The 26,209-nt window shown below is 37.3% G+C and overlaps 1 protein-coding gene and 1 long non-coding RNA gene across 21 annotated transcripts in view; one reads left to right on the top strand and one right to left on the bottom strand.

Annotated features, from left to right (window-relative positions):
* Positions 1 to 26,209, top strand: part of LOC129765026 (glucose transporter type 1) — a 647,147-nt gene that overhangs the window by 399,645 nt on the left and 221,293 nt on the right. The gene's annotated exons all lie outside the window — the stretch shown is intronic.
* Positions 869 to 6,309, bottom strand: LOC129765029 (uncharacterized). The gene is made up of 3 exons (XR_008741332.1): positions 6,246 to 6,309; positions 1,771 to 2,089; positions 869 to 943 (listed from the first exon to the last, which is right to left on the bottom strand). It is a non-coding gene; the product is annotated as an uncharacterized LOC129765029 (long non-coding RNA).

Raw genomic sequence — 26,209 nt, 5'->3', positions numbered from 1 at the left:
TTTTGGTGTCGGAGCGGAATAAATCATCACGCTGCTCCACCATTTGAAACCCCCATCGTTGCTGCACGGGTGAGCTCATCCCGGTATTAAAACATCAATTAGAGTGAGTACCCTGAAACAGAACGCTATATAACGGACCACCACCACAGTTACGCGTAAAACGACACCAATTAGTAGGGACAAAACATTGTGTTAGTAGGAGAATCATAGAGTTAGGAAAAACACGTAAAGTAAAGAGTGACGTCACAAGCAATTTGGAATTGTTGGGAAAAGGAGTTAGGTGTTTGACGAAAATAAGAAACAAAGAATCGGAAAATTTCTGGAAAAGTTTTGGTTAATTTTTTTTTATTAAAATATTAGCGGTTGGTTTTAAAATTAGTAACATTTTCTTATTTAGGGTCGGTTAGAAAGAAAGATTGGGTCCCTCAAAACGACAGAGAAACTTTTCGAAATTTTCGTCAGCAAATTGGGAAGTGTGGCAAGCCGCAATTTGAAGGAGGATACTGTAGCGAGGCCTACGGTACGCGCTAGTCCGGGCAACAATCACTCCGAATCCCGACAGAGGACCTTGGTCCTCTGGCGCAAAAGTCGGCGATTTTAAAAGGCTCGCACAGAACCCCCCTTACATTGGCGCCCAACTTTTAATTCACGACCCAATTGAGTTAAGCGTAGGTTTATTTTCTAGTTAGAATTTTTATTTTTTCATTTTCAAGTATCGGAAATTTTAGTTATTGTAGTTTTTGAATTCGGTAAATTGAAGTCTGATTCTATTAGTTAAGGTTATTATTAGGTGGAACTGGGAAAATTTTGGTGGAGGATATTTTTTAATATTTTTTATATATTATTTTTATTTTGGAATTTTTAATTTTGGGGGGGACATATATTTTTCTTTTATTATTATTTCTATTGATTTGTAGACTACATTCTGTTTAATATTGGTTTCCTGAAAAGAAAGAAAAGGAAATCGAATTAGCAGAATGGCAGAAAGTAGCAATTGGATAATTAATCCATATGATTTAAGCGAGAATGAATTGGAATATGAGTTAGAAATCCGAAAACAGAATTTCGAGGAATCAGAAAAGCAGAAAAGAGAACGATTAAAAACAATATTCCTGAAAGAGGAAAAGGGGAAATATACATGGGATGTAGAAACCAATATGGGTGAGGAATTTTCTATGGTTAATAGAAGATTGAACGAAATCGAAACAGGTATTAAAGAGAATGTGCGAGTAAAATGGATCTCACAACTTCGTCATTGGAGAGAAAGAATAAACAGAACAAAAACGATAGATTTGGCACAGGAAGAGCAGAAATTTGAAACATTAGTGCGAATTTCAAAATTGATAGAAACGTATAAAACGGTGGCTAGAAAATTAATGAATTTGAGTGATACAGAGGAAAGAGAAGAGTTAGAATCGTCGGGAAATGGAATAAAGCAAGAAGGAAACGTAACATTGTTAGACCAAAGTTGGCAGTTTGAGAGTAGTTTCGCGAAAGAGATTAAAGAAAGTATGAAAAAAAGTAAAATTTCTCCCATTAGAACAGTCGCTGAATTTTCAGAAAATCACAGCAAGGACCAGAAAAAAAAATCAAAAAAATATGAGCAAGAAAAGGTAGAAAATAAAGAAGGAAAACGTCATACGAAGAGTAAGAAGGAAGAGGAGAAATCGAGTGTAGATGCAAAGGAGAAAAAGAGGGATAATGAAAAATCGGGAGAAGAGGATAAAAAAGGAATTAAACAGGAAAAGAAACATAAACAGAAGAAATTACCTCAGAGTTCATCATCGGATTCAGAGAGCTCTTCGTTAGATTCTTTGAGCAGTTTGCTCTCATCAAGCTCATCCTCAACGTCTTCTCTGGATAGCCTTTCCGATAAGGAGAAAAAGTCTCGAAGAAGCGAGCACAAATTTCGTCATTTTCGCCTAGATAGATGGGGAATCCAGTTTAGTGGAGATTCTCATGGGATGGAGGTCTCAGACTTCGTCTTCCAGGTAAAGGAATTAATGGCTGCCGAAAGGATTCCAGACGATTGTTTCCTTGACCAGGCATATGTTTTATTTTCTGGTGAAGCACGTCGATGGTATTTTACCTATAAAAGAAAATATAAAACATGGCATAAGTTTTCTAAACAATTGATAATTCGCTTTGGAGATCCAAATAGAGATAGAAAAATTCTTCAGCAAATTAAAGATAGGAGACAGCGAAAAGATGAGTCTTTTGTAGCATTTTGCTCAGAAATAGAAGGAATGTTCGAAAGAATGACAAAACGGTATTCGGAGCGAAAAAGACTGAAGGTGTTGAAGAATAATATGCGTAGATCATACAAAACAAAATTATCATTCTTCGTTATTAAAAACATCTCACATTTGAGCATGCTTTGCCAAAGACTAGACAGAGATAGTGGTAGAATATATGCAAATAGTTCGTTGCCAGGGAAAAAACACATTAGGCACGTAGAGGTAACTTCAGAATCTGATTCATCATCCTCAGAAGATCTTGAAGTTTGTGCATATGATAAGGACAGGAAGTTTATGGACAATAAGTCAAAGAAACCAATCGAGAGAAATACATTTCAAGAACCGAATGCTCTCTGTTGGAACTGTAGGAAATATGGTCACCGTTGGAGAGACTGCAAACAGTCAAAAGTTATATTTTGCCATGCTTGTGGCACTCCAGGTGCAACTTTCTATACCTGTCCAAAGGGCCATAAGATTCCCCAGGTTCCAAAAAACGGGAACAGGGAAAGGAAATAGAGGGTGATTCTTTTCCTGAAGCTTTATCACACCCTGTTAATAAGGGTAAAAAAACATACGATTTTAATAAAAACGTGGAAATTTTTGAATTACAAGTCAAACCCAATAAGTGCCCCCATGTTAAAGTAAAAATTGTAAATTCGGAAATAGATGCATTGTTAGATTCAGGAGCTGAAATATCAGTGTCAAATTCGCTAGAGATTGCCAAAACATACAACTTTAAATTACACAAAACAAATATTTCGATAGATACCGCCGGAAAGTCAAATCACAGATGTATTGGATTTGTAAATTTACCCATTACGTTCGAAAACATTACACGAGTGATCCGCGTATACATAGTTAAAGATTTCGCGAAACCACTCATACTTGGAGTAAATTTTTGGGAGGCGTTTAAAATCGTTCCAGCAATGCGAACCATCAATAATCGCGTAAAAATTTTGGAGAACACAAACTGTCCACAAAATGTAAATTCGAATCAACGTACAAATGATCATATTTCGCTGAAATTTTCTAAATCTGTATTAGCAATGACAGAAGATCAAAGTGATGAGGAAGATTTATCACTTGAAATTCCCACACTGGATTTTCAAGACATGTCCGTCGAGGAAATTGAAACTGAACACGATCTCAGTGAACAGGAACGACAAAAACTAATTAACGCGATAAGTAATTTCGAGTTCTCGGAGGAAGAAAAGATTGGTCGTACGCAATTATTAGCACACGAAATTAATCTGATTCCGGGAGCTGAACTGAAGGCTTCTCCGATGTATCGTTGTTCGCCATACATTCAGAAATTTGTAGATGAAGAAATTGAACGAATGAAAAGAATGGACATTATTGAACCATGCGATTCAGACTATGCGAGTCCGTTACTGCCTGTAAAAAAATCGAACGGGAAATTTCGTGTATGCCTAGACTCAAGACGAGTGAATGAAGCAACGAAGAATGACGCATATCCTATGCCAAATTTGCATGAAGTACTGCACAGAATCGAGCAAGCAAAGTACTTCAGCGTTATAGATTTGAAAGAAGCTTATTGGCAAATTCCACTTTCTGAACCTTCGAGAAAATTTACAGCTTTTAGAACCAAAAATGGACTGTACAGGTTCAAAGTAATGCCGTTCGGTCTAAAAGGTGCACCATTCACTATGTCAAAGCTGATGAACCAGGTGATAGGTACAGAGCTGCAACCAAATGTGTGGGTGTATCTAGACGACATTATTATTGCCACAAAATCGTTAAATCAACATTATGATTTAATTAAGAAGGTAGCAAACAAACTTAAAGCAGCTAACCTGACGATAAGTTTAAGTAAATCCCGATTTTGTAGAAAAAGCGTGAGATATCTAGGCTATGTGGTATCTGAAAAAGGTATTTCGGTAGACATGGAGAAAGTAAAACCGATTTTAGATTATCAAACACCGAAAACCGTCAAAGATATCAGGCGACTGCTTGGTTTAGCAAACTTTTATCAAAAGTTCATAAATAATTACAGTGACATAACTGCACCAATATCCGATTTGTTAAAAAAGGATAAACATAAATTTTCGTGGACTGCTGAAGCCGATACAGCTTTAGGAAAATTAAAGGAAGCCCTAATTAGTCCACCGATTTTAGCAAATCCTGATTTCAATAAAGAGTTTACTATTGAATCGGATGCATCGGATCTTGCTGTTGGAGCAGTGTTAACTCAAATACAGGATAACAAAAAAAGAGTTATCGCTTATTTCAGCAAGAAACTGAATTCTACTCGCAGAAAATACGCGGCGGTAGAAAAGGAATGCCTTGCGGTTTTATGGGCTATTGAAGCCTTTCGAAATTATATTGAAGGAACCCATTTTCAAGTAATAACAGATGCTCGAAGTCTAGTTTGGCTTTCGCGAGTAAGTGCTGAAAAAGGAGCAGCGAAATTATGTAGGTGGGCGTTGAAGCTGCAACAATTCGACTTTAGCATTGCATATAGAAAGGGTCGCGATAACATTACCGCGGATTGCCTTTCAAGGTCAATCAACGCAGTACAGGCAAAATGGGAAGATATTGACTACAAATTGATGGTCACGAAAATTAAGAATAATCCGGAAAAATACCGGGATTTCAAGGTAGTGGATAATACGGTTTATAAGCTCGTTAATGATCAATCAAAAATGACGGATAAACGATTCGAATGGAAATTAATTCCAAACAAGGAAGAAAGGTTAGCCATAATACGAGAAACGCACAATGAAGCACATTTAGGCTTCGAGAAAACCCTTAGCAAAATTAAGGAAAAATTCTATTGGCCCCTCATGTATAGTGAGGTCAATCAATATTGCACCGGTTGCATAATATGCAAAAAATCAAAATCGGATAACATTAACCATGTTCCTCCCATGGGCAAACAGAAACTTGCCACTCAACCCTGGCAAATAATCTCTATTGATTATGTTGGACCTTTTCCTAGAGCGAAAAAAACTGGCAACACTTGTTTGTTGGTGATTACCGATATTTTTACAAAATTTGTAATCATTCAACCATTGAAGGAAGCAAAAGCAAAACAGTTAGCTTTCTTCATGGAAAACATGGTATTTTTATTGTTCGGGGTACCTGAAGTAGTCCTATCCGACAATGGAGTTCAATTCACTTCCAAGGAATTTGAACAATTGCTACAAAAATATGGGGTAACACATTGGCTTACTCCAGTTTACTTTCCTCAGGTGAATAACACTGAGCGAACGAACCGTGTAATCACATCGGCAATTCGAGCCCTGATAAAGGAAAGTCAAGATCAATGGGACACGGATATATACAAAATCGCGAATGCAATAAATAATGCTTCACACGCATCAAGTGGCTTTACTCCATATTTTATTAATTTTGGAAGAAACCAAATAAGTTCAGGAACGGAATATCAAAGGCTGAAAGACACAAATAGCGAACCAGCTCCAAATGGAAAAGAACACAGCGACAAAATGATTAAAATATACGAACAAGTTCGGAAAAACCTCAAAATTGCCTACGACAAGTACTCGAAATATTATAATTTGAGATCGGGTAAACTGTTTACATTTGAAGAAGGACAAAAAGTTTTGCGAAAAAACCATATCCTTTCGGATAAAGCGAAGGGTATAAATGCGAAACTCGCACCAAAATTTGTTGAAGCAATAGTTAAAAAGAAAGTGGGAGATTTTTGTTATCTATTGGCAGATTTGAATGGAAAAACGATTGGATTATACCACGTTTCACAACTTAAAAAAATTTAATAATGATAATTTGAAGCTATGTAAACAAACTAAATTAGGGCAACTTAATATGAAAACACGCAAAGACGTTAATATGATTTTTTTCAACAAGAAGCTATGTATAAAAACAACAACATTAAGCATAAAAGCTTAATAAAAAAAAATAAGCGAAGACGGAAAATGAGGATATTTGGAGAGCTATGTACAGAAACTAATTCAGGAGGAAAAAAATGATGTAAAAACACGCTCAGACGGTTATATTAGAACTCACCAAGCTAGTCACTTTGTGGTAAAAATCCATGTTAAAATGGCATCTTCTTCGTAAAAAGGAAAAAAATGGATTATAGTTGAAAAACCTAAAAAAAAACAACAGTTAGTAAAATCAGATTGAAAAAAATACTTACCAAAGTGATACTGATTAGATTCCGTAGGTTGTTTTGTTTTACGCCATCGGTGGAACCCAGCTAAATGATATGCTAAGGGAGAGAATACATTTATTAGAAATATATAGGAAGATAAATAATACATTTGGGATGAAAACAATCCTCATAATAGAAAACATAAAGTCATTGACCAGAGGTCAAAGACCTGAGACTATGGAATATATAGAACAAACGAAAGAATAATTTTTGGACAATAAAACTCAGGAGAGGAGACGAATATTAGAATGAAAATTAATTTATAGATTAAAACTAAAATTAGTACTTACGTTTTCGCATTACGGCATCACTTTGTACTGGAAAAACACTATAATTCGAATATTTTTTTTAAGCTACTATAACTAAGTAGCTTCACTCCACTGATTTCAAAACACAACTACAATAGCCCAACAATAGTATCCGAGAGTATTGTGTGAGAGAGTATAATTTCCGAGGTTGGTATAAATTTGGTTCATTTTCCATATGTTCCTAGGGAGTGTGATTTGGGATGCGCGTAGGCATTTTGGCTGCGTACACTTGAGAAAAATTGGGTCTCAGTGCACTGGCAGTATATGCTCCGACGGCATCAATTGGTCTATGTTTTCCAATACATATATTGGAGTTAGTGCATAGGGTAAATTTGTCTTTTTCCGCGAAAGAAAGACATAGTATTTTTCCGAGATTATTTTCGGAAATGTGAATTGGGGTAAAGTTGTTCCAATTGATTAATTGGAGGTTTTATTCGGTAATTATATTCCAATTCGTAAATTGGAGGTGATTTGGTCGATTTTATATTTTTGAACACACTCGAGGATACAATGAAATTTCACATATACAATTCCCATAAACAACAGATATTTTAAATAAGGTGCTGTTTTGCAAGTTGTAAATAAATTGATAATGTATCTGACATTTTGTACATATTACTTTGGGTTGATTATTTTTAATTATTTATTCATAATTTGGTAAATTTGGAAGTTTTGTTACTTTGTTAGTAAAAAAGTAAATAAAAAAAAATATATTTCATATATTTTTTTGGGGAAAGTAGGGAGTAATGAAACGAGTAGGTCGTTTCATGAAAATTTCAAATTGAGTTACGCCTAATGTTAGATATCAGACCACGAATAGAATCAGACGCTCAGAATAATCGATCAAGAACTTAGTAGTCCTCGACGAAAATTCTAGATTAGAGAATGCCTAAAGATTCGGAAGTAGAGACAGAAATATAAAAAAAAATACTAGAAGATTCGAAAGGTTTCGCAATCGGAAAGAACAGAGGAATCAACCTTTCCATTCTGAGCCGCCGAGCGAAGAAGTTCAATTTTGGTGAAAACGAGTGAAATTATTTTGAGTAGTTTTTTTGAAGTAACAGTAAAAATAGTTTCAAAACGTTTCGAGAATTAAGTTTTGATTATTTCCAGATATTTTCGGAGTTATTTGAATAGAAAAATCAATAAATCGTGAGTTGCGCGATTATTCAAATCAAGTAGAAGTGAGTTTATTGTTTGCTATAAAGACGCTTTTGTTCACTGTAAAATTTTATTTAGGACAATTGTACAATTGAGTACAATCAATTAGTATAACTAAAAGTTAGTGCAGCAGTGTGCTTTGCACCCAGTAAAACGGAGGTAAATTTTTATTAAAGCAACATTGGTTGAATGATTTTATAATAATGAAAGGCAATTTATACAACCTTGGTGGCTCCGTGTACAGGTTACAGTTACGTGCCCGAGTCCTAGTAGGGACTGTGCTTGCGTTCCGGCGATCTGCCATCGCTGTGAGATCTTGGTGCTACGGTAAATCCCCCGGAGTGGTCTATCGCCTCGTGGTTGCGTACCACTATAGACCATTCTGGAGCGCGTTGGTCAACGGAAGGGAAGCTCGGCCCCGTGTGAGTCGCACGCTACACGCGACCCTACTCCAACACGGTAAGCTCAGGACGGGAAAGTCCACCAACGCCAGCGAGATTTACCGGAACTCACGTCGGTGGGAGTTTTGGTGTCGGAGCGGAATAAATCATCACGCTGCTCCACCATTTGAAAACCCCATCGTTGCTGCACGGGTGAGCTCATCCCGGTATTAAAACATCAATTAGAGTGAGTACCCTGAAACAGAACGCTATATAACGGACCACCACCACAGTTACGCGTAAAACGACACCAATTAGTAGGGACAAAACATTGTGTTAGTAGGAGAATCATAGAGTTAGGAAAAACACGTAAAGTAAAGAGTGACGTCACAAGCAATTTGGAATTGTTGGGAAAAGGAGTTAGGTGTTTGACGAAAATAAGAAACAAAGAATCGGAAAATTTCTGGAAAAGTTTTGGTTAATTTTTTTTTATTAAAATATTAGCGGTTGGTTTTAAAATTAGTAACATTTTCTTATTTAGGGTCGGTTAGAAAGAAAGATTGGGTCCCTCAAAACGACAGAGAAACTTTTCGAAATTTTCGTCAGCAAATTGGGAAGTGTGGCAAGCCGCAATTTGAAGGAGGATACTGTAGCGAGGCCTACGGTACGCGCTAGTCCGGGCAACAATCACTCCGAATCCCGACAGAGGACCTTGGTCCTCTGGCGCAAAAGTCGGCGATTTTAAAAGGCTCGCACAGCACCCCCCTTACATATTGCGGTGAAAAAATTGGGTGTCAAGGAACAAATTGTAGAGCGGTTGGAGAGTTTTTCACTTCTAAAATGTTAATTAAATCCACTTATTATGTATAAAATTTTCTTATCTTTCAAATGGAACAGCAACAGAATTGTCCTACGTAGCGTAATTTTTGAATTAGAGCCAGTTTAAGGCAAACAGAGCCCGATACAGAGGAAAAGTTCAGTAACTCTGTCATTGTTGGAATTCGAACATATGCGTAGAAGGATTTTTATCATCAAAAATTATCTTCTATCACATTCTGAAATAATTAGATTTTTTACATGAGAAAGGTGTTTGATGACCTTAAGGGGATGAATAAAAAATTAAATTCTTCTTTTATAATCAAAAAACTAAACTTATGTGCATAAAAACAAATAGAAAAAAAAAGTTTGACTCGGTTATATACAGGATTCGATGATATACGGTGAAAAAAAATCGAAGACAATATAAAATAGAGTCCGCGCTGTATTATGAAAATAGTAGAAAATGTGTCGACAAATGGTTGGGTGAGAGTTAAGACTACGTGTTTTAAGTATCAAAAAACATCAAGTAATTATTTTCGTTCAAAATATGACGATTTGAAACTCACTTCTGGCATGCAAATCTGATAGAGTATCTTTCTTTCACGCTAAATTCAAGTTTTAACCCTTTCACTACGAGCGACGTCTATAGGCGACATCAGGGTGATACTAGGCATGGATCACACCAGCGCGTATCAAACATTTAGATTTTTAGAGTCCAGCTTTTCAACATCTAGCGCGTATCTCGTCGATGGAATGTCTACTATGAACCTGAAACAAATGAATGACGTCAAAAATAACAGAGGCCGTACATTGGATCTGATATTCATAAACGCAGAGGCTCTCTCCAAATGCACTGTGACAGAGGCTCCCGAACCTCTCATTGAAGCTGACGTGTTTCATCCAGCGGTTGTCGCTAGAATGCATTTCCCAGAACCTGTGAGTTACGATGATTCCATAGATGATGTGAGATTGGACTTTCACAAAGCAAATTTCGATGAAATTAGTCGAGCTATTGCTAGCTGCGATTGGATCCAGCTTCTTGATAACAATATTGACGTGGCTGTCTCCATATTCACCAACACACTTGTACAATTATTTCGCCGCTTTGTGCCCCCTAGGCGCCACCGAAGTAAACCCCCATGGTCGAATCATCAGCTGCGCGAACTGAAACGCCAGAGAGCGGCTGCTCTGAGAAGATATACTAGCCTACCGGAATCCAATAGAAAAACAACAGTTTAATGCTGCCAGTCGAAGATACCGCACTCAAAACCGGCTACTCTACTCAAGGTACGTAAAACGCAAAGAGAATGATCTCAAACGTAACCCTAAAAGTTTTTGAGCTTTTATGAATGAAAAACGCAAAACGAGCGGTCTTCCAAAATCTATGTTTCTTGATGATAGAGTAGCTGAGTCTCGTATGGGAATTTGCGATCTGTTCGCTAAGCATTTCTCCAGCGTGTTTAAATCGAATTTCATCACGGATCAAGCCATGGGCCTGGCACTAGAAAATGTACCCAGAAACGTAATTGAGATGGGAAATTTCACATTTACTGAGCAAAGCGTTCTTGACGCGATTCGCAGATTGAAATCTTCCTCGGCCGTTGGACCTGATGGAATTCCACCGATCGTTTTTAAAAAGTGTGCTGAGGCTATTGCTGCTCCGTTGTCAATCATCATCAACAAGTCACTATCAGAGGGGAAGTTTCCGGAGAAATGGAAAGCATCAGTGATGTTTCCTATCCATAAAAAAGGTGATAAACGTGACGTGTCTACGTATCGTGGCATATCCTCTCTATGCGCTGGGTCTAAGCTATTCGAGATACTTGTTGGTGGCGTGCTTTTCAATGCCGTCAAATTATACATCTCGCCTGATCAACATGGTTTCTTCAATGGAAGGTCGATTAACACGAATCTGGTGGATTTTTCATCGTATTGCGTCAGGGCAATTGAGAATGGTGCACAAATCGACACTGTTTACACTGACGTGAAGGCTGCCTTTGACCGTGTGGATCATCAATTGCTGATTGCTAAGCTGAAGCGATTAGGTGCTTGTTCACACTTCAGTGGATGGCTGAGTTCCTACTTAGTCAACAGGCCACTCACCGTGAAGCTCGGATCATCGCAGTCCTATACATTTACGAATTGTTCTGGAGTTCCACAAGGAAGCAACCTGGGACCGTTATTGTTTTCGATATTTTTCAATGATGTGTGCTTGCTCATCCCACCAGGTTGTCGAATTTTGTATGCGGATGATCTCAAGCTCTACTTAACAGTTAGATCCACCGAGGATTGTAAGGAACTGCAGCGACTTATTAATCAATTTGAAAGCTGGTGTTGTTGTAATCGTCTGACCATCAGCGTCCAGAAATGTTTTGTCATCACCTTCACACGAAAAAAATCTCCAATTCACTGGGTTTGCGACATTGGTGGATGCCAGATCGAGAAAGCCAGCGTTGTAAAGGACCTTGGAGCTCATCTCGATTCACAGCTCACATTCAGAGATCATTACTCTAACATAATTAATAAGGCGAACAGGAACTTAGGTTTCATAATGAGAGCTGCAAACAACTTTCGAGATCCTTACTGTCTCCGATCGCTTTACTACGCCCTTGTTCGATCTGTCCTGGTGACGACTTCAGTGGTATGGAGTCCATATGCGCACGTGTGGATAAAAAGAATTGAAGCTGTTCAATCTCGATTCATTAAATTTGCATTGAGATTTCTACCATGGACTAACTCGGCTGACCTACCACCGTATAAGGACCGTTGCCGTCTGCTTGGGATAGAAACTCTGCATCAAAGACGTAGCTCGGCAAAAGCTTTATTTGTCGCCAAAGTACTACTGGGGCATACGGACTCCTCCCACATTCTTGAACAGTTTAATTTAAACGCACCGACTGTGGTCCTACGATCAAGGAAATTTCTGCGACTAGAATTCAGACGAACCGAGTACGGAAGAAATGAACCGATTGTATCGATGTGTCGTGAATTTAATTATGTGTTTCATTGTTTGATTTCTGTTGTCCCGTGGATGAATTTAAGTACCGTTTGAAACGTTTCAACTTGACAACTTGATGTTTTATGTTTTCGACTATTTATTTACATTTAATTATAATTTCATATTCATGTAGACTGTAAGTCAGATGGATCAAATAAAATAATAATAATAATAATAATAATTTATTCCACGTAACGGAGTAATATATTTCTTGCAATTGGTTGAAAAATCTTGAACGAGAATTGTGTCTGATATTATCTGATATATCTGATACTATAATGACGAGTTTTGGTAGAAGTACTAAGAGTTTCATAGTAAAGGATAATTTTCAAGGGTCGATTAAAAGATCCATCAATGAAAAGTTCTTCGATTGGACCCATGAACGTTCGCTTAGCAAGTAAACGATATTGATAACAAAAAAATGAACATAGCTAGGTTGTACCTGCAATAGGGGTTGTGCCATACAATTAATTTCGATTATTCGCAGTAAATTTACATACGTAGAAATTTCTAAATTCAAATGAATACTTTGAGTTAATATTTAACACTAAACCTACCGATGTTTCATGTATACCTATTCCTACCACAGCGGGTCAAGTGACCCTTTATGAATAGTAAGGAATAATGATTTGATTCATATAATATTGTTTAGAAACGTGACATACCATATTTTCTCCGACATTTTTAAGATGACAATTATTAGCAGAATAATGAAACTACAATTTTTGACACGTAAAATAGCACTGTAGCTTGGAATAGTTACTGTTAGCTCGATTGTATAGTCAGCAATACAATTTATTCTAATCATTCACTATTAATTCACAAATACAACAAAATATATAAAGCAATAGCAAAACTGTGTAATGCAATGGTTTTGTATCACAACCACACATACAAATCTTTCTGATATCATATGAATGTCTGCACGGGTCAAATGACCCGTTGCGGTAGTTAGGGCAGATCACATATATTTCTCAGTAAAATAAAATAACAAGAGAGGAGTAAACACTGAAAAATTCATCGTGGTAGGTTTAGTGTTAAACATACCTAAATGTATAATTTAATGAAACATAGGTATAGCTAGGATGAGCAGGGTCCGTTTAATATGTTTAAATCTGGTTATCCACAGTGTACCTTTTGCTTCAAAAATCATAAATTCCTCTCTAATGGGGGGGTGGCTGCCATAGTGCCATAGAAATGAAACATAAATTTCTTCATAACTCGAGAACTAATCAAGCAAATGGAACCAAATTTGGCATATGAAGATTTTAGGGAGCAATAAATGTTTTTCATGGTGATTTGACACATGGTGCTGAACAACTCGAGAACTAATCAAACAAATGGAATTGAACTTAGCATATAGAGGTATTAGGGATCGATAAATGTTTCTATGTTGGTTCGACACTCTTCCCTCCTCTCTAAAGGGAGGCTACCATACAAATTAAACACAAATTTCTGCATAACTCAAAAACTAATCAATCAAATGGAGCCAAATTTGGCATGTGAAAGTTTTTGAATATAAGAAATGTTTCTATGATGGTATGGCAACCCTCCCTCCTCTGAAATGGAGAGGGGGTCCCGTAAACATAATACACATATTCTAACCAAACATGACAATTGAAATCTTTTTCAATGTGATGAAACGCACTCCTATATCTTCTTCTATCTATATAAATAAAAATGGATCACCGAATGTGTTGATAAGAGCAAAACTCGAGAAAGGAATTGTCCGATTCAGGGCTGTCTTTATTCTATCATATTTTCTGTATCAAACATTTATTCCATGTGATGGAGAAACATATTATTTGCAAGGTTGAAAAATCTTGAACGAGGATTGTGTCTGAAAATAATCTGATATTATAATGACGAGTTTTGGTAGAAGTACTAGGAATTTTATAGTTAAAGGTAAAAATAAATTTTGGGCGGGACGAAGTTTGCTGGGTCAGCTAGTAACTAAATAAAACAAATAATCACTTATTAGTAGTTCAATTTTTATCGAATACACCATTTAGTTCTTCATCGAAACCAATATTTGCTTCCTTTCAAAATCATAATAATCTTGATAAGCTCGAGTTGGAAATTATTTCGAGAGAACCATGAGGAAAAACTTCACCTTCGAACGTATCCTGCTATGAAATGAAAAACGAAACCTGTTGTGGTCGTACCATACCATCCTTGAACGATATGTAAACAAATCTGACACAATTCCATCCCTCATTGCGTTGCGTGTCAAGGTACAATCAAATCTACGAGCTCACCACAACAACTCTGCCCTTTCGCACCGCCCCCCACCCCCATCGGAAGGATCAAACATCGGCGTGTGGATGATAAACTATTTTTCCGGGGTTCACATGTAGACAACACTCACGCCAACGCACGCACACACAATGTGAACATCGAGGACAAAAGAAAAAGGCACCCTTTGGCTGCCCACTCCTCCGGCAGCAATCGACGCTAATCGTCGGATGTCGTATAGATACGATAGTGAGTGGCACCATCACCTGGTAAAAGGGGACAATCGCCGGCAGATGGATATGGAAACCGCTCAATAACGTTGCGTTGGTTTCGATTTCGTGCGTTCGTTGGATAATACAATCATCGTAATTGATACAGTCGAAAGAACACGAAAAAAATCGGCCCCTTCAAGTTACGCCGATTGGGCGCTATTGAGATTATGATATCTTAACTGAATTGATATGATTTGATTGTCTGAATTCCAACCGACGAATGTTTTGTGACCACCAATTCAGTTTGATTTAATTGCAATCGACAATCATTTGTCGAATCAGCAAATAAAATAAAAGAAAGAATGCCACGTGCCAATGATAATGAGCGATAATCAAAATTGACACGGAGGGTTTGAGGGGCACACCACCACCATCACCACAACGGTGACATTCACGTTTGGCAGTGAAAAATCAATCCGGGTACGAACGAAGCGATGGCTGCAGCAGCACATTTTACAAAACAACAGGCCCCATCATCCACAGCGCGTCCACAGCGTCCCAGGGAAAGAGGTCATGGAGGCCACCAGAATTTCGTGCCAAATCGCATTAGCAAGAAAGCAACAATCGTTTTCGGAAGAAAAAAACACCCGGAATATTGAGAAAGATGCCCCATAAAATCGATCCCCGTCACTGGCAGTAATGATAATGTCCGTCAGTTTTGGTTTTTCATCGATGATAAATGATATATTTGATATTTTGGACAGGCGCGTTTAGAACCATAGCAACAACAAGAGTTGTTGTGGAGATGGAAGATGAAATTGCAATTTTTCATTTCAAAATTTGGCGGTACACTGGATTCTCCAGTTTTTTTTTACTTCTGGCTGATGATCGTCATCCACTAGGTGGTCAAATAATGAGTTAACAAGTGTGATTATTATGGTGATGAGTTAGACTGTGAATTGTTGATATAAAATGCATATTTAGATAATCGAATTTCGGTTATATGACCCTTTTGGATTTATTTTTTTTTATCCTTTTATCCTGTAGGATGTGAACCACTGCGTTCATTGTTCTGATCAATTGTGGTATGCACCATTTTTTTTTCTTATTGCACTTCAAGCTTGCCTACTGCTTATTAGGAAAGGGGTAGGTTGAAAGCTATAGGAAGATAGGTGCCAATCAGGGATTACTTGCCTAATGAAATGCATAATCCTGTTCAGCGAAGCGCACTATACCTCCTTGGACTCTGGAGTGGCTTCATAAAGATAGGGAAATCAACGTTTAGATAATTCAATCTGATTTCCTTCAAGACTTGTTTGTAATTGTTCGGTTTATGGGAAGAAATTCTTTGAATCAACTTCGCTGTTAGTAGATGAAAGCCACAGATGTAATTATTTATTAGATAAATATATTTTTTCTTATTTGTTACCCTTTTACATTTAGTTTTCCTTCCTCCTGCGATGAATCCTCATTATATGCGTTTAGTCTGCACCTTTAGCCCACGTTTAATTTGATGTTTGTGTTGATCCCTTTCGTGTTCTGTCTGAAAATGATAAGTTTCAATTAGTTACAGTATCTTATTTTATTTTAAACTAGCTGACCCGGCAAACTTCGTCCCGCCCACAATTGCTTTTCTGAGTTATATAATTTCGAACACTCACGTTCCCCGAAAAAAAATTCTCTGTGCTCGATCTATATTCGCAGTATATGATTTCTTTTTTGACATATGCACTTGACGCAGACGTTGACACTTCAATTCTGATAGTCACTGTCCAAATCCGTTGCTCCTTTCTTGAGTTAAATCGTGAGGAATGGACACCAAATCATTTTTATTTATATAGATATACAAAACTTGCTAAAAAATGATTTTCCAATTTTGCAAGTTTCCGAATGGTTTTCATAATTTTTTATAGCATATAAACCTGACGCAGACTGAGACACTTCAATCCTGATACTGACTGTTCAAATCCATTGCCCCGTTCTTGAGTTAAATCGTGAGGAACGGACACCAAATCATTTTTATTTATATAGATGTAATTACTCACGAACTTCAGTTCAATAAACCGTAGTAATATTTTCCGACTAATTAACAAAATGTCTATCAATTCGGTCTACAAATTCACACGCGTTCCAAATTCTATGATTTTTTCCCCATAATCCTTTGAAATGTTACTCATTTGATAACTGACTAGTCCGAGAATCGTTTATCGGTTCGTCTTAGTAGCTCTGTTTTCCGACAGGACGTTTTCACCGTGATGATCAAATTGTAACTGAAAGCTCGCACTAATACGTGTTGTGGATTGATATGTACTTGCATAACATAAATTGTTTCGAGTATCAGTAGAGGGTCATCAAGCCCTTGAGACATTTTTTGTTATATACGAATATTACCTCATTCATTCATTGCATCTATTTATTCATTCATATATACTTGCAGAGTAAGAACTTCTCCTTTTTGAGCTCTGATCAATAAGTTCGGATACACTCTAAAAATGTGTTTGAAAAGTTTAAAACACAAGATATTCTTTTCTGCGTAAATTTTTATTAATTCAATGTTTATTGAGAAACTTTACGACATTTTAGCTGGGAACACATGTTTCACGATAAATGCAATTTGGTAATAAATTCAATTTAAAATAAATTCCAATAAAATACAATGATTTGTAATCGCTGCTCGGTTGTATGTCTCTCCATATGCAATACAAACTAATCATTGATTACTTTGATGTACCGTTTTGTCTCATATTCCGAACACTTACGCTTTGATGTCAACAGTGCCTCATTTCTCAAAATGGTAGGGGAACCGTGGGTAATACGGACAGTAGGAGTAATATGGACTGGTGGTTGATTTGTATAGTTACATTTTGACTTTCAAATTTCTGTTAATGAGAATACCTTCTACATGTTATTCTATAATATTTAAGCCACCCTATGGCAATGAATACTGATCAAAAGTGGAAAAGGGAAACAAAAACCGAAAATCATGAATGATTCCGCGTGTGGATGTGATTTTGGCTGCTTCGATATTAAGCATTTTGAGTGGTTTTATATCAAAATTCAATTCGCTGATAGTTACATTTCGGTTTGTGAGTTAACAGAGAAGCGATATTAGGTATGTACGGAAAAGTGTATTCATTTTTGAGTGGAAAATTTAAATTATTAAAAAATATTGTACCGGTGGGGTAAAACGGACAGTTGCCAATGTGACTGAGATGGACTGTGAAAAGTCTGTTTAATCTGTTCCTAAGGAATGCCCTGCGTCTATAAATGGAAATCAAATCGCCAAATGTGGACTGTTTAGAAGCTGACTGGAACCAAAAGCAAAATAGTTCAGGGTATGTCCGTTCATACCGCTGAAAAGCACGATATCACTTCTAGGTGGATCAATTCGATTTTTTCATCATTCAACGAACATTCGTGATGAGTTCAGACCTTGGTTGAATAAAATTATTCCTCTCGCGATCGATAAACCTCTACCCTTCATATATTATAAACCTGTCCATATTACACCCAGTATATGTCCATTTTACCCGCACCGAAAAAAATGTTGCATTTTTTGGTCTGTTTTAATTTCAGTAAAAAACATTGAAAAACACTTTTTTGTAAAATTTTTGTCCAATTATGTAGAGAGACAGTATATTGAATTGCAAGAAACTGCATCTAAAGTATTGAGAAACATGAGTTTCCAAAGATATAATTGAAGTTCTTCTTAACATGTCCGACTGCACAACCTTTGGCTCGTGTATCTGTAAAGAGTGTGTGTATGTATTGCCGCGACTAAGTAAAAGTTTATAGATCGGATAGGAGGGATATGAAACAGGGACACAACGAAGGAAACATCATTAAACGTTGACATCGGCGTTTCTGAGGAACAGGTATAGATGAAGCAGAAGATCAGGATCATGGCAACCTAAGATATCCCGGACGGGGATATCCGATTGTCTGCCTTGTGCTCTCAGTGCTCTAGAGAGCTGAGAGCGAGCAGCATGGAACCGGATACACGACCAGACAACATGCTCGATGTCGTGGTAGCCATCGCCACAATCACAAAGATTGTTTGCTGCGAGCCCAATGCGATAAAAATGCGCGTTTAGGTTGTAGTGATTGGACATGAGCCGAGATATCACGCGAATGAAATCACGACCTACATTCAATCCCTTAAACCAAGCACTCGTCGAAACCTTAGGGATAATCGTGTGTAACCAACGACCGAACTCATCTTCACTCCACATGTGCTGCCAACTTACGAGCGTATTCTGACGAGGAATGTGGAAAAATTCATTATAAGCAAATTGCCTTTCAAAAAGTGTGCCTTCTGAAGCACCCACCTTAGCTAGCGAGTCCGCTTTCTCATTCCCCGGAATCGAGCAATGAGAGGGAACCCATGCTAAGGTAATCTTGAATAATTTTTCGACCAAAACACTCAATAGATGTCTTATTCTAGTTAGGAAATAAGATGAGCGTTTATAAACTTTCATTGAGCGGATTGCCTCTATTGAGCTGAGACTGTCTGAAAAAATAAAATAGTGGTCGATGGGCAATGTTTCAATGATCCCTAATGCATAATATATCGCACCCAGTTCAGCGACATACACGGAACATGGATCTTTGAGTTTGAAAGAGGCACTGGAATTTTCATTGAAGATGCTGAAGCCAGTGGACCCGTTTATGAATGAACCGTCAGTAAAGAACATTTTATCAGATCCAACTTTCCCATATTCTGCCGAAAATATCGGCGGAATAGAATCGGAACGTAGGTGATCTGGGATTCCATGGATTTTTTGTCGCATGGACAGATCAAAAATGACAGAGGAATTGCAAAAGTATGGGAAGCAAACTTGGTTGGAGATGCCTGGTGAAGGGTGCACGTCGTGGGTAAGGTACTCATGGTATAAAGACATAAAACATGACTGAGGAGTCAGTTGGAGTAGATTTTCGAAGTTATCAATCACCAATGGATTCATGATCTTGCAACGGATGAGAAATCTGTAGGATAATTCAGTGAACCGAAGAGTAAGCGGGGGTACTCCTGCCAAAACTTCGAGACTCATCGTATGTGTCGAATGCAAACACCCCATGGCTATACGCAAGCAACGATATTGTATTCTCTCCAGCTTGAGAATATGAATCCTGGCAGCTGATCGGAAGCAAAAACTGCCATATTCTAACACTGATAATATCGTTGTTTTGTACAACTGAATGAGGTCTCCTGGATGGGCACCCCACCATGTTCCGGTAATTGTTTGGAGAAAATTGATTCTTTGCTGGCATTTCTGTTTCAAATACGCAATGTGTCTCCCCAGGTACATTTAGAATCAAAATATACACCCAGGTATTTGAAAAACATAGAGTGTTGGATCGTTTTGCCGGATAGGTAAAGCTGGAATTGGGCGGGTTCGTGCTTCCTAGAAAAAACCACCATTTCAGTTTTCTCCGTAGAGAATTCGATACCCAGCTTGAGGGCCCACGTGAACAGATTGTTCATGGTATCTTGCAACGACTTTTGCAGAGCGACGGGATTAGTACTCGTGATGGAAATAACTCCATCGTCTGCAAGTTGTCTCAGCGTGCAGTCTCTAGTTAGACAATCATCCATATCATTGACGTAAAAACTGTACAAGAGGGGGCTTAGGCAGGATCCTTGCGGTAGGCCCAAGGTGTACTAAAAATATGTTTAATCACTTTTGTCTCAAATTCCGAACACCAAAAATGCAATTTAAAAAAAACATACCTTTTAAACTACTGGACCGATTCATATGATCGATATTTCAAATTAAAGCCAATTAGCTAGTATTTTTTTGGAAAAATGTTATGCGTGCAAAAAAATGGATTCTGCTTTTGTGATTGTTGATTGTATTTGTTTCTTATAGTTTACATGGTTTCGGGACCAAGGGCGCTATATCGGTATCGATACCTGTAAATGATGTTAAAATGAAGTCTTGAACCCAAAGATTTTCAGTGTTTTGAATATTAAATTATTTATAACATTAAAGTTCAGTAAATTCACATTTAAAAATGAAGTGTTTGGAATTTGAATCATGGGTAGAAAGTTGATTCATATTCCGAACACTAATTTTAATGAAGATTTCTGCATAAAATATCATTTTATTTCATCCAATTATTGTAGATTGTTACCATCTTTGGAAACTCATATTTCCCAAAACTTTTATGCAGTTTCTTGCAATTCAATATACTGTCTCTCTACCTAATTGGACAAATATTTTACAAAAAAAGTATTTTAACATGAAAAAAAAAACAAAAACAAACAAAATAGTTGAAAAAAATACAAAAACTAAAAAATTAACGATGCTTGTTATTTACAGAATTTGCTAACGCAAACATTTTATCATTGGTATTGACTGTCACTTTTTTGCAAATGCTTAATATTATAAATTATAGGCTGTATCGATACCTGTAAATGATGTTAAAATGAAGGCTGTAACGCAAAGAATTCCAGGGTTTTGATTATTCAATTATTTATAACATAAAAGTTTAGTAAATTTAAATTTAAAAATGAAGTGGTCGGAATTTGAGACTGTTCGGAATATGAGACAAAACGGTATGTGTCAGGAATCCCGCGTGAGCTGTTGGTAATAACAGTTTGATTAAACAGTCTCCAAAAGTCACTCTGTGTGAACATCACAACAATATTTCAACAAAAAGTAACAAATTATTCTTGTGCGGAATTTATGGGAGTTTTCAAAACTGTCTTTCGATTTGCGGTGCGATGGTTGTTTATTGAATAATTCATCATCAAAGACGAAGGGTCAATTTTTCATTTAAACTGAAATGTCTCTGTATGGGAAGGTCCTACAGGAACCTTCTAGGAACCAAATGAAAGCTGGTTGATAAGGTTAATTAGATTTGCAAAGATTTGGTCAGCAAAAATTGTGTTAGTCCAGAAAATCTTCGAAAAAACAGATAAAAATCGATTTTTCATTTCTTCCCGATATTGTTGCCCACTACACCTACACACACCAAGATAAAAAATATGTACACTCTGTCCAACTTCTATAAAACCACCCTGATTCTATTTCGTTGCAACACAAACCGTTAGAATTTCAACAAGATACATTCATACATTGTTGAATACTTAGAATAAAGTGTATTTATCGTTCAATTTCGTTTAAAAGAGTTGTTTGTTTATTTATTGTGCTTATATATGATAATTCCAACTGTCCAGTTTCTATAAGACCACTTCAAAATTCATAAGAATCATCAATGAAAAATTCGAAACGATCGGCTGAATTACATGTCAATAATTGGCAACCTTGCCATTTCGACTAATAACCTGGAACATTCGTGTTGGAGTACTGTTTACCAAATTCTGCTGAACGGATTCCTAGATATTTTTTTCTTTTTTCGGAAATTACGAGCTTGAGCTCTTCAATCGTGGTGTACCGTTTTCCCTCAGTGTAGATTCTGTGTAAAAGGATCCCCCCTAAGATTTTCAACAGGATTCATGTCTGGAGAGCGAGCCGGCCAGTCCAAAAAATTAAGTTTTTGGCCCTAAATCCATTGTTGTTTCACCAAGCAGTGGACTGTATTCTGCGATCATGTTTGTGCGTGTTCGATTGCAAATTTTCCACAGCCGCCCATGCGGCTGACACGCAAGATCAACGAATCTGCAAATCTCAACCAAAGTAGCAGTTATGCTACTTAGGAGAGAGTGCGTTTCCACGGAATGATTCCCAGCGGCCCAGTGCCGCGTGCAATGCGAGGTATTGAAAATTCCATACCACTTTGGTCCTGTTAGGAACCAATCCAAAACACAAAACTGTACCACGGACCGAATAAGGGATTAATCGGTTGATAGCGAAAATAGACACTTAATCCTTTGTACACATTTTATTTACACCAAATTTACAAGATAAAATATTATCACTTTCTTTTTAGCTTCTTGCTTTCCAATGTTTTAGCACGCGAAATAAACCTCTTCCTTTGGCGGTTGAAATAGAAGTCTTCCTCCCTGCACGCAGTGCAATTTGCTTGCGCTCGCAATGCACTCTCCCACGGGTGGGGCGTATGTTGGTGTTTGTGTCCTCGCGATCGTCCTTTCGTTGCGTTCCTTCCTCTGCCATCCTGTCGGTCGTACTTTCAGTGCGCTGCGCTGAGCGGTGGACTGGACATCCATTGTTTAGTTTACTTGCTGGTATGAATAGTAGCATTGTTTTGCTGGAATGTGGATTTTTTGTGACGATATTGGCAAAAATGGTAGGAGAGAGAATTCCAGAACATGTGAGTAATCCTTGAATGACGTGAAAGCTATCTTGAGCTTACCGGTTGCACAGAATCCCGCCCAAACTATGCACGAGCCTCCACCAAAATTCCCTGGTTGAAAAATACTGTTCCTTCTTCCGCAAATCACGCTAGTACCCGTGGAAACCATGAGGTGGATCGACCTTTTTTGTCAGTGAAGAACTCTTCGTTATGGTATATAGCAAAATGTTTTCTTTTGGAAACATTCTTTGTCACAACATACCATGTCCCACTGTCGGTTCATGTGAGCGTGAGCTTTGGCAAAACTCAGACGTCTTCCGATGTGAGATGGTGTAAAATGAGGAGCTTTAACCTTTTAAACCCTCTTTATGTGAGAATTTTTTATCAAAATTTGAAAAATTGTCATCCGAGTAGTTGAGAAGTTGAAAAGCGATTTTTAAGGTATTCGAACCTGTACTAACTATTCCTCGCTTATCCCGGTCAGAGAGCTTCCATTTACGTGGAGTTCTCTCCTTCTTACCTCAAGGATACGGATTCGTCAAATAAATGAGCACTACCTGATGTGATCGCCCAATCCGACGAGTAATTCCTCTGATACAGTGATGCTTCTGAATCCGGACGCTTTTTTATCCGGACACTTTTTCATTACATTCAATATTATGCCAAAACCATGACTTATTTTGCATGTTGAATTGATGTGACTGATAGTTAATATTGTGTCAATTTAGTTTAATGTCAAACATGGTACCTAGCTGTCAACAAAAAAATTTTAAAAATCAATGTGAATTTCACAAACCCATGTCCGGAATAAAAAGCACATTCAGAAAATGATTTTAAATCCGGGCGGTCAAAAGTTGACGATTAAAATTCTCATTGAAGGAGTTGCATAAGGGTATGTTAGATGCCTTAGTATGGAGTATGGAGTGTGGATCAAAGATTTTCGATCCGGGAAACCGCAAAACTCTTCGGTATACGGGACGGGGTCGATTATATGACCCGTTTGTATGTACGTGTGGGTAGCATCCCACATTAATAGAAATTTAACTCCCTTCCTGTTGACCGATTGATCTGAAATTTGGAACATCTCTGCAGTCATTATAAAACTGCATATTTCGTAATCTTGAAAATCCAAAATGGCGGCCGCTATGAAATGGCGGTTTTCATATTTTCTCTAAACCCCATCAATATGGGTATCAAACGAAAGGGCTTTACTAGTAGAACGCAGTTATTTATGAAAAACTCAAATCCAAAATGACCGCCAGCACAAAATGGCGCCATATATATTTTTATCCAACCATTATCAATATGGGCAATATGGGGCTTGATTAGTAGAATACAATCATTGATGAAAAATGTTAATCCAAGATGGCAGTCGCTACAAAATGGTGGAATACATGTTTTCTTAGAACTCCATCAATATGGGTATCAAACGAAAGGGATTGACTAGTAAAAGACAGTTATTTATGAAACATACTAATCCAAAATGACCGCCACCACAAAATGGGGCTCTATATATATTTTTTTCCAAAATTTCATCAAAATGTGTATCAAATGAAAGGGCTTGACTATTGGAACACAGTTATTTACGAAAAATGCAAATCCAAAATGGCCCACGTCAGATTTCCATTACCAACCGTTAGTTGTTTCGTTACATGCCTTACGATTTTATTTTAGTCTCATCAATGCCCTAGATTAATAAAGAAAGGGGTGTGATAATCACTAATTGCTACTTGCCTAATTATTCTCTAGCCTTTAGTACATCATATTTATTGTTATGATATTTAATCATACCCATACCCATATTGATGGGGTTTTGAGAAAAAATGTGATCCGCCATTTTGTAGAGGCCGCCATCTTGGATTTATATTTTTCATCAATAACTGCATTCTACTAGTTCAGCTCTTTCATTTGATGCCCATATTGATAAGGTTTTGAAAAAAAAAATGGGGCGCCATCTTGTAGTGGCGGCCATTTTAGATTTCAATTTTTTCATGAATAACTGTCTACTAGTCAATACCTTTCTATATCAACTATATCAACATTTTCTTGGTGAAATGCATCGAAATGTCTTTTTTATCTCTCCGTGAGCACTCTTCCCTTCGGCATTTTCCAGATTAATTGATCAAAACAAATAAAACAACGACGGCGCCAGTGGTTGTGTGGTTAGCGTAACAGCCTCACAATCCGATCGGCCTGGGTTCAATCCCAGCTGGCGTCGTTGGGATTTTCTGAGGCGAAAAATCTCTGGTTACGTCTTCCTTCGGAGGGGAAGTAAAAGAAGTTGGCCCGGCTCATGAGTTGTTGAGTCTGATAGGTAGGAACAGGTTGAGTCGCCTCCCTGTTGTCGGTGATTGGCACTAAAGTGGCGGAAATAGGCCGACGAAAAATAAGCGAAGATAAAAAAAAAAAAATAAAACAACGGAAAATGTAACTGGTCTTATAGAAACATGACAGTTGAAAAATACGAAAACATTCGTTTACGCTAAGCGCTTGCACACAAAATCATGCAGTGTATGTTAGTCACCAATACCTTCACACTAGAATATAAATTGGAGCATTGTTTGTTTACAATGACACAAAGCAGCAAGATCATCACCTGGTCTTATAGAAGTTGGACAGAGTCTACGTAAAGTACTCTAATAACTGAAAGTTGAAGCTTCAAATGATGTACATACCATCTTTATGCGTCGATTTTTCACGAAGTTACAGCATGCCAAAACTCACTTAAAATTTCCGACTTCGCACTCTGTTCGTCTAATTTTTTTTGTCGAGCGTAGTTCATTGGTTTTCAAACAACTTTGTCAAACATCATATTTTAATCAGACAATCAGACATCTGGATTTTGCGTAACGATTTTTTGGAAGAAAGTTTAACGATTTTTAATACACCCTTTTGGAAAATCCGTTTTATTTTAAATTGTTTACATGATAATGAAAATTTAGATTTTAGGTAGTTTCCAGCATCTGTACCAAGTTAAAAAAGAAATCTGAGATGGTCTGGTCAGCGGCCAGCTGATTAGGGGTGGAATTTCTCTATGCTATACTGCCGTTCTACGCATAGATGTCCCATGTTACTTTTTAACGATTTTCACTTTTCTTCATAAAACGTTGTTTTATGCATAATATTATGGAAAAACACAAAAAAACATATGGTTTGTTCCCAGCTTCTAAAAACAACATGAAGCTCAATTGTCCCATGTCGATATTTTATTCATAACTGTCTCACCATGTATTTTTTGTAGATCCATATCGAGTAAATCGGTCCAAGTGCCAGAATGTCACACTTTCAGCAGGGCTAATGCACTTATTTCTGGTTTGGAAGAACGAGCTAATTCTCAAACAAACGAGAAAAAGTTTAACAGAACACGTGTACACCTTGTTAGCGAATGCCTAATAATGAGATTTATATTCTGCGAAGGTGTTGCAGATCACTCATTTCTTCATAAAACGGTGTTTCTATGCATAATCTTTCGGAAAAACACAA

Source organism: Toxorhynchites rutilus, chromosome 2, assembly GCF_029784135.1.
Source record: "Toxorhynchites rutilus septentrionalis strain SRP chromosome 2, ASM2978413v1, whole genome shotgun sequence".
NCBI lineage: Eukaryota > Metazoa > Arthropoda > Insecta > Diptera > Culicidae > Toxorhynchites > Toxorhynchites rutilus.
This window is presented reverse-complemented; position numbering and strand designations above follow the sequence as displayed.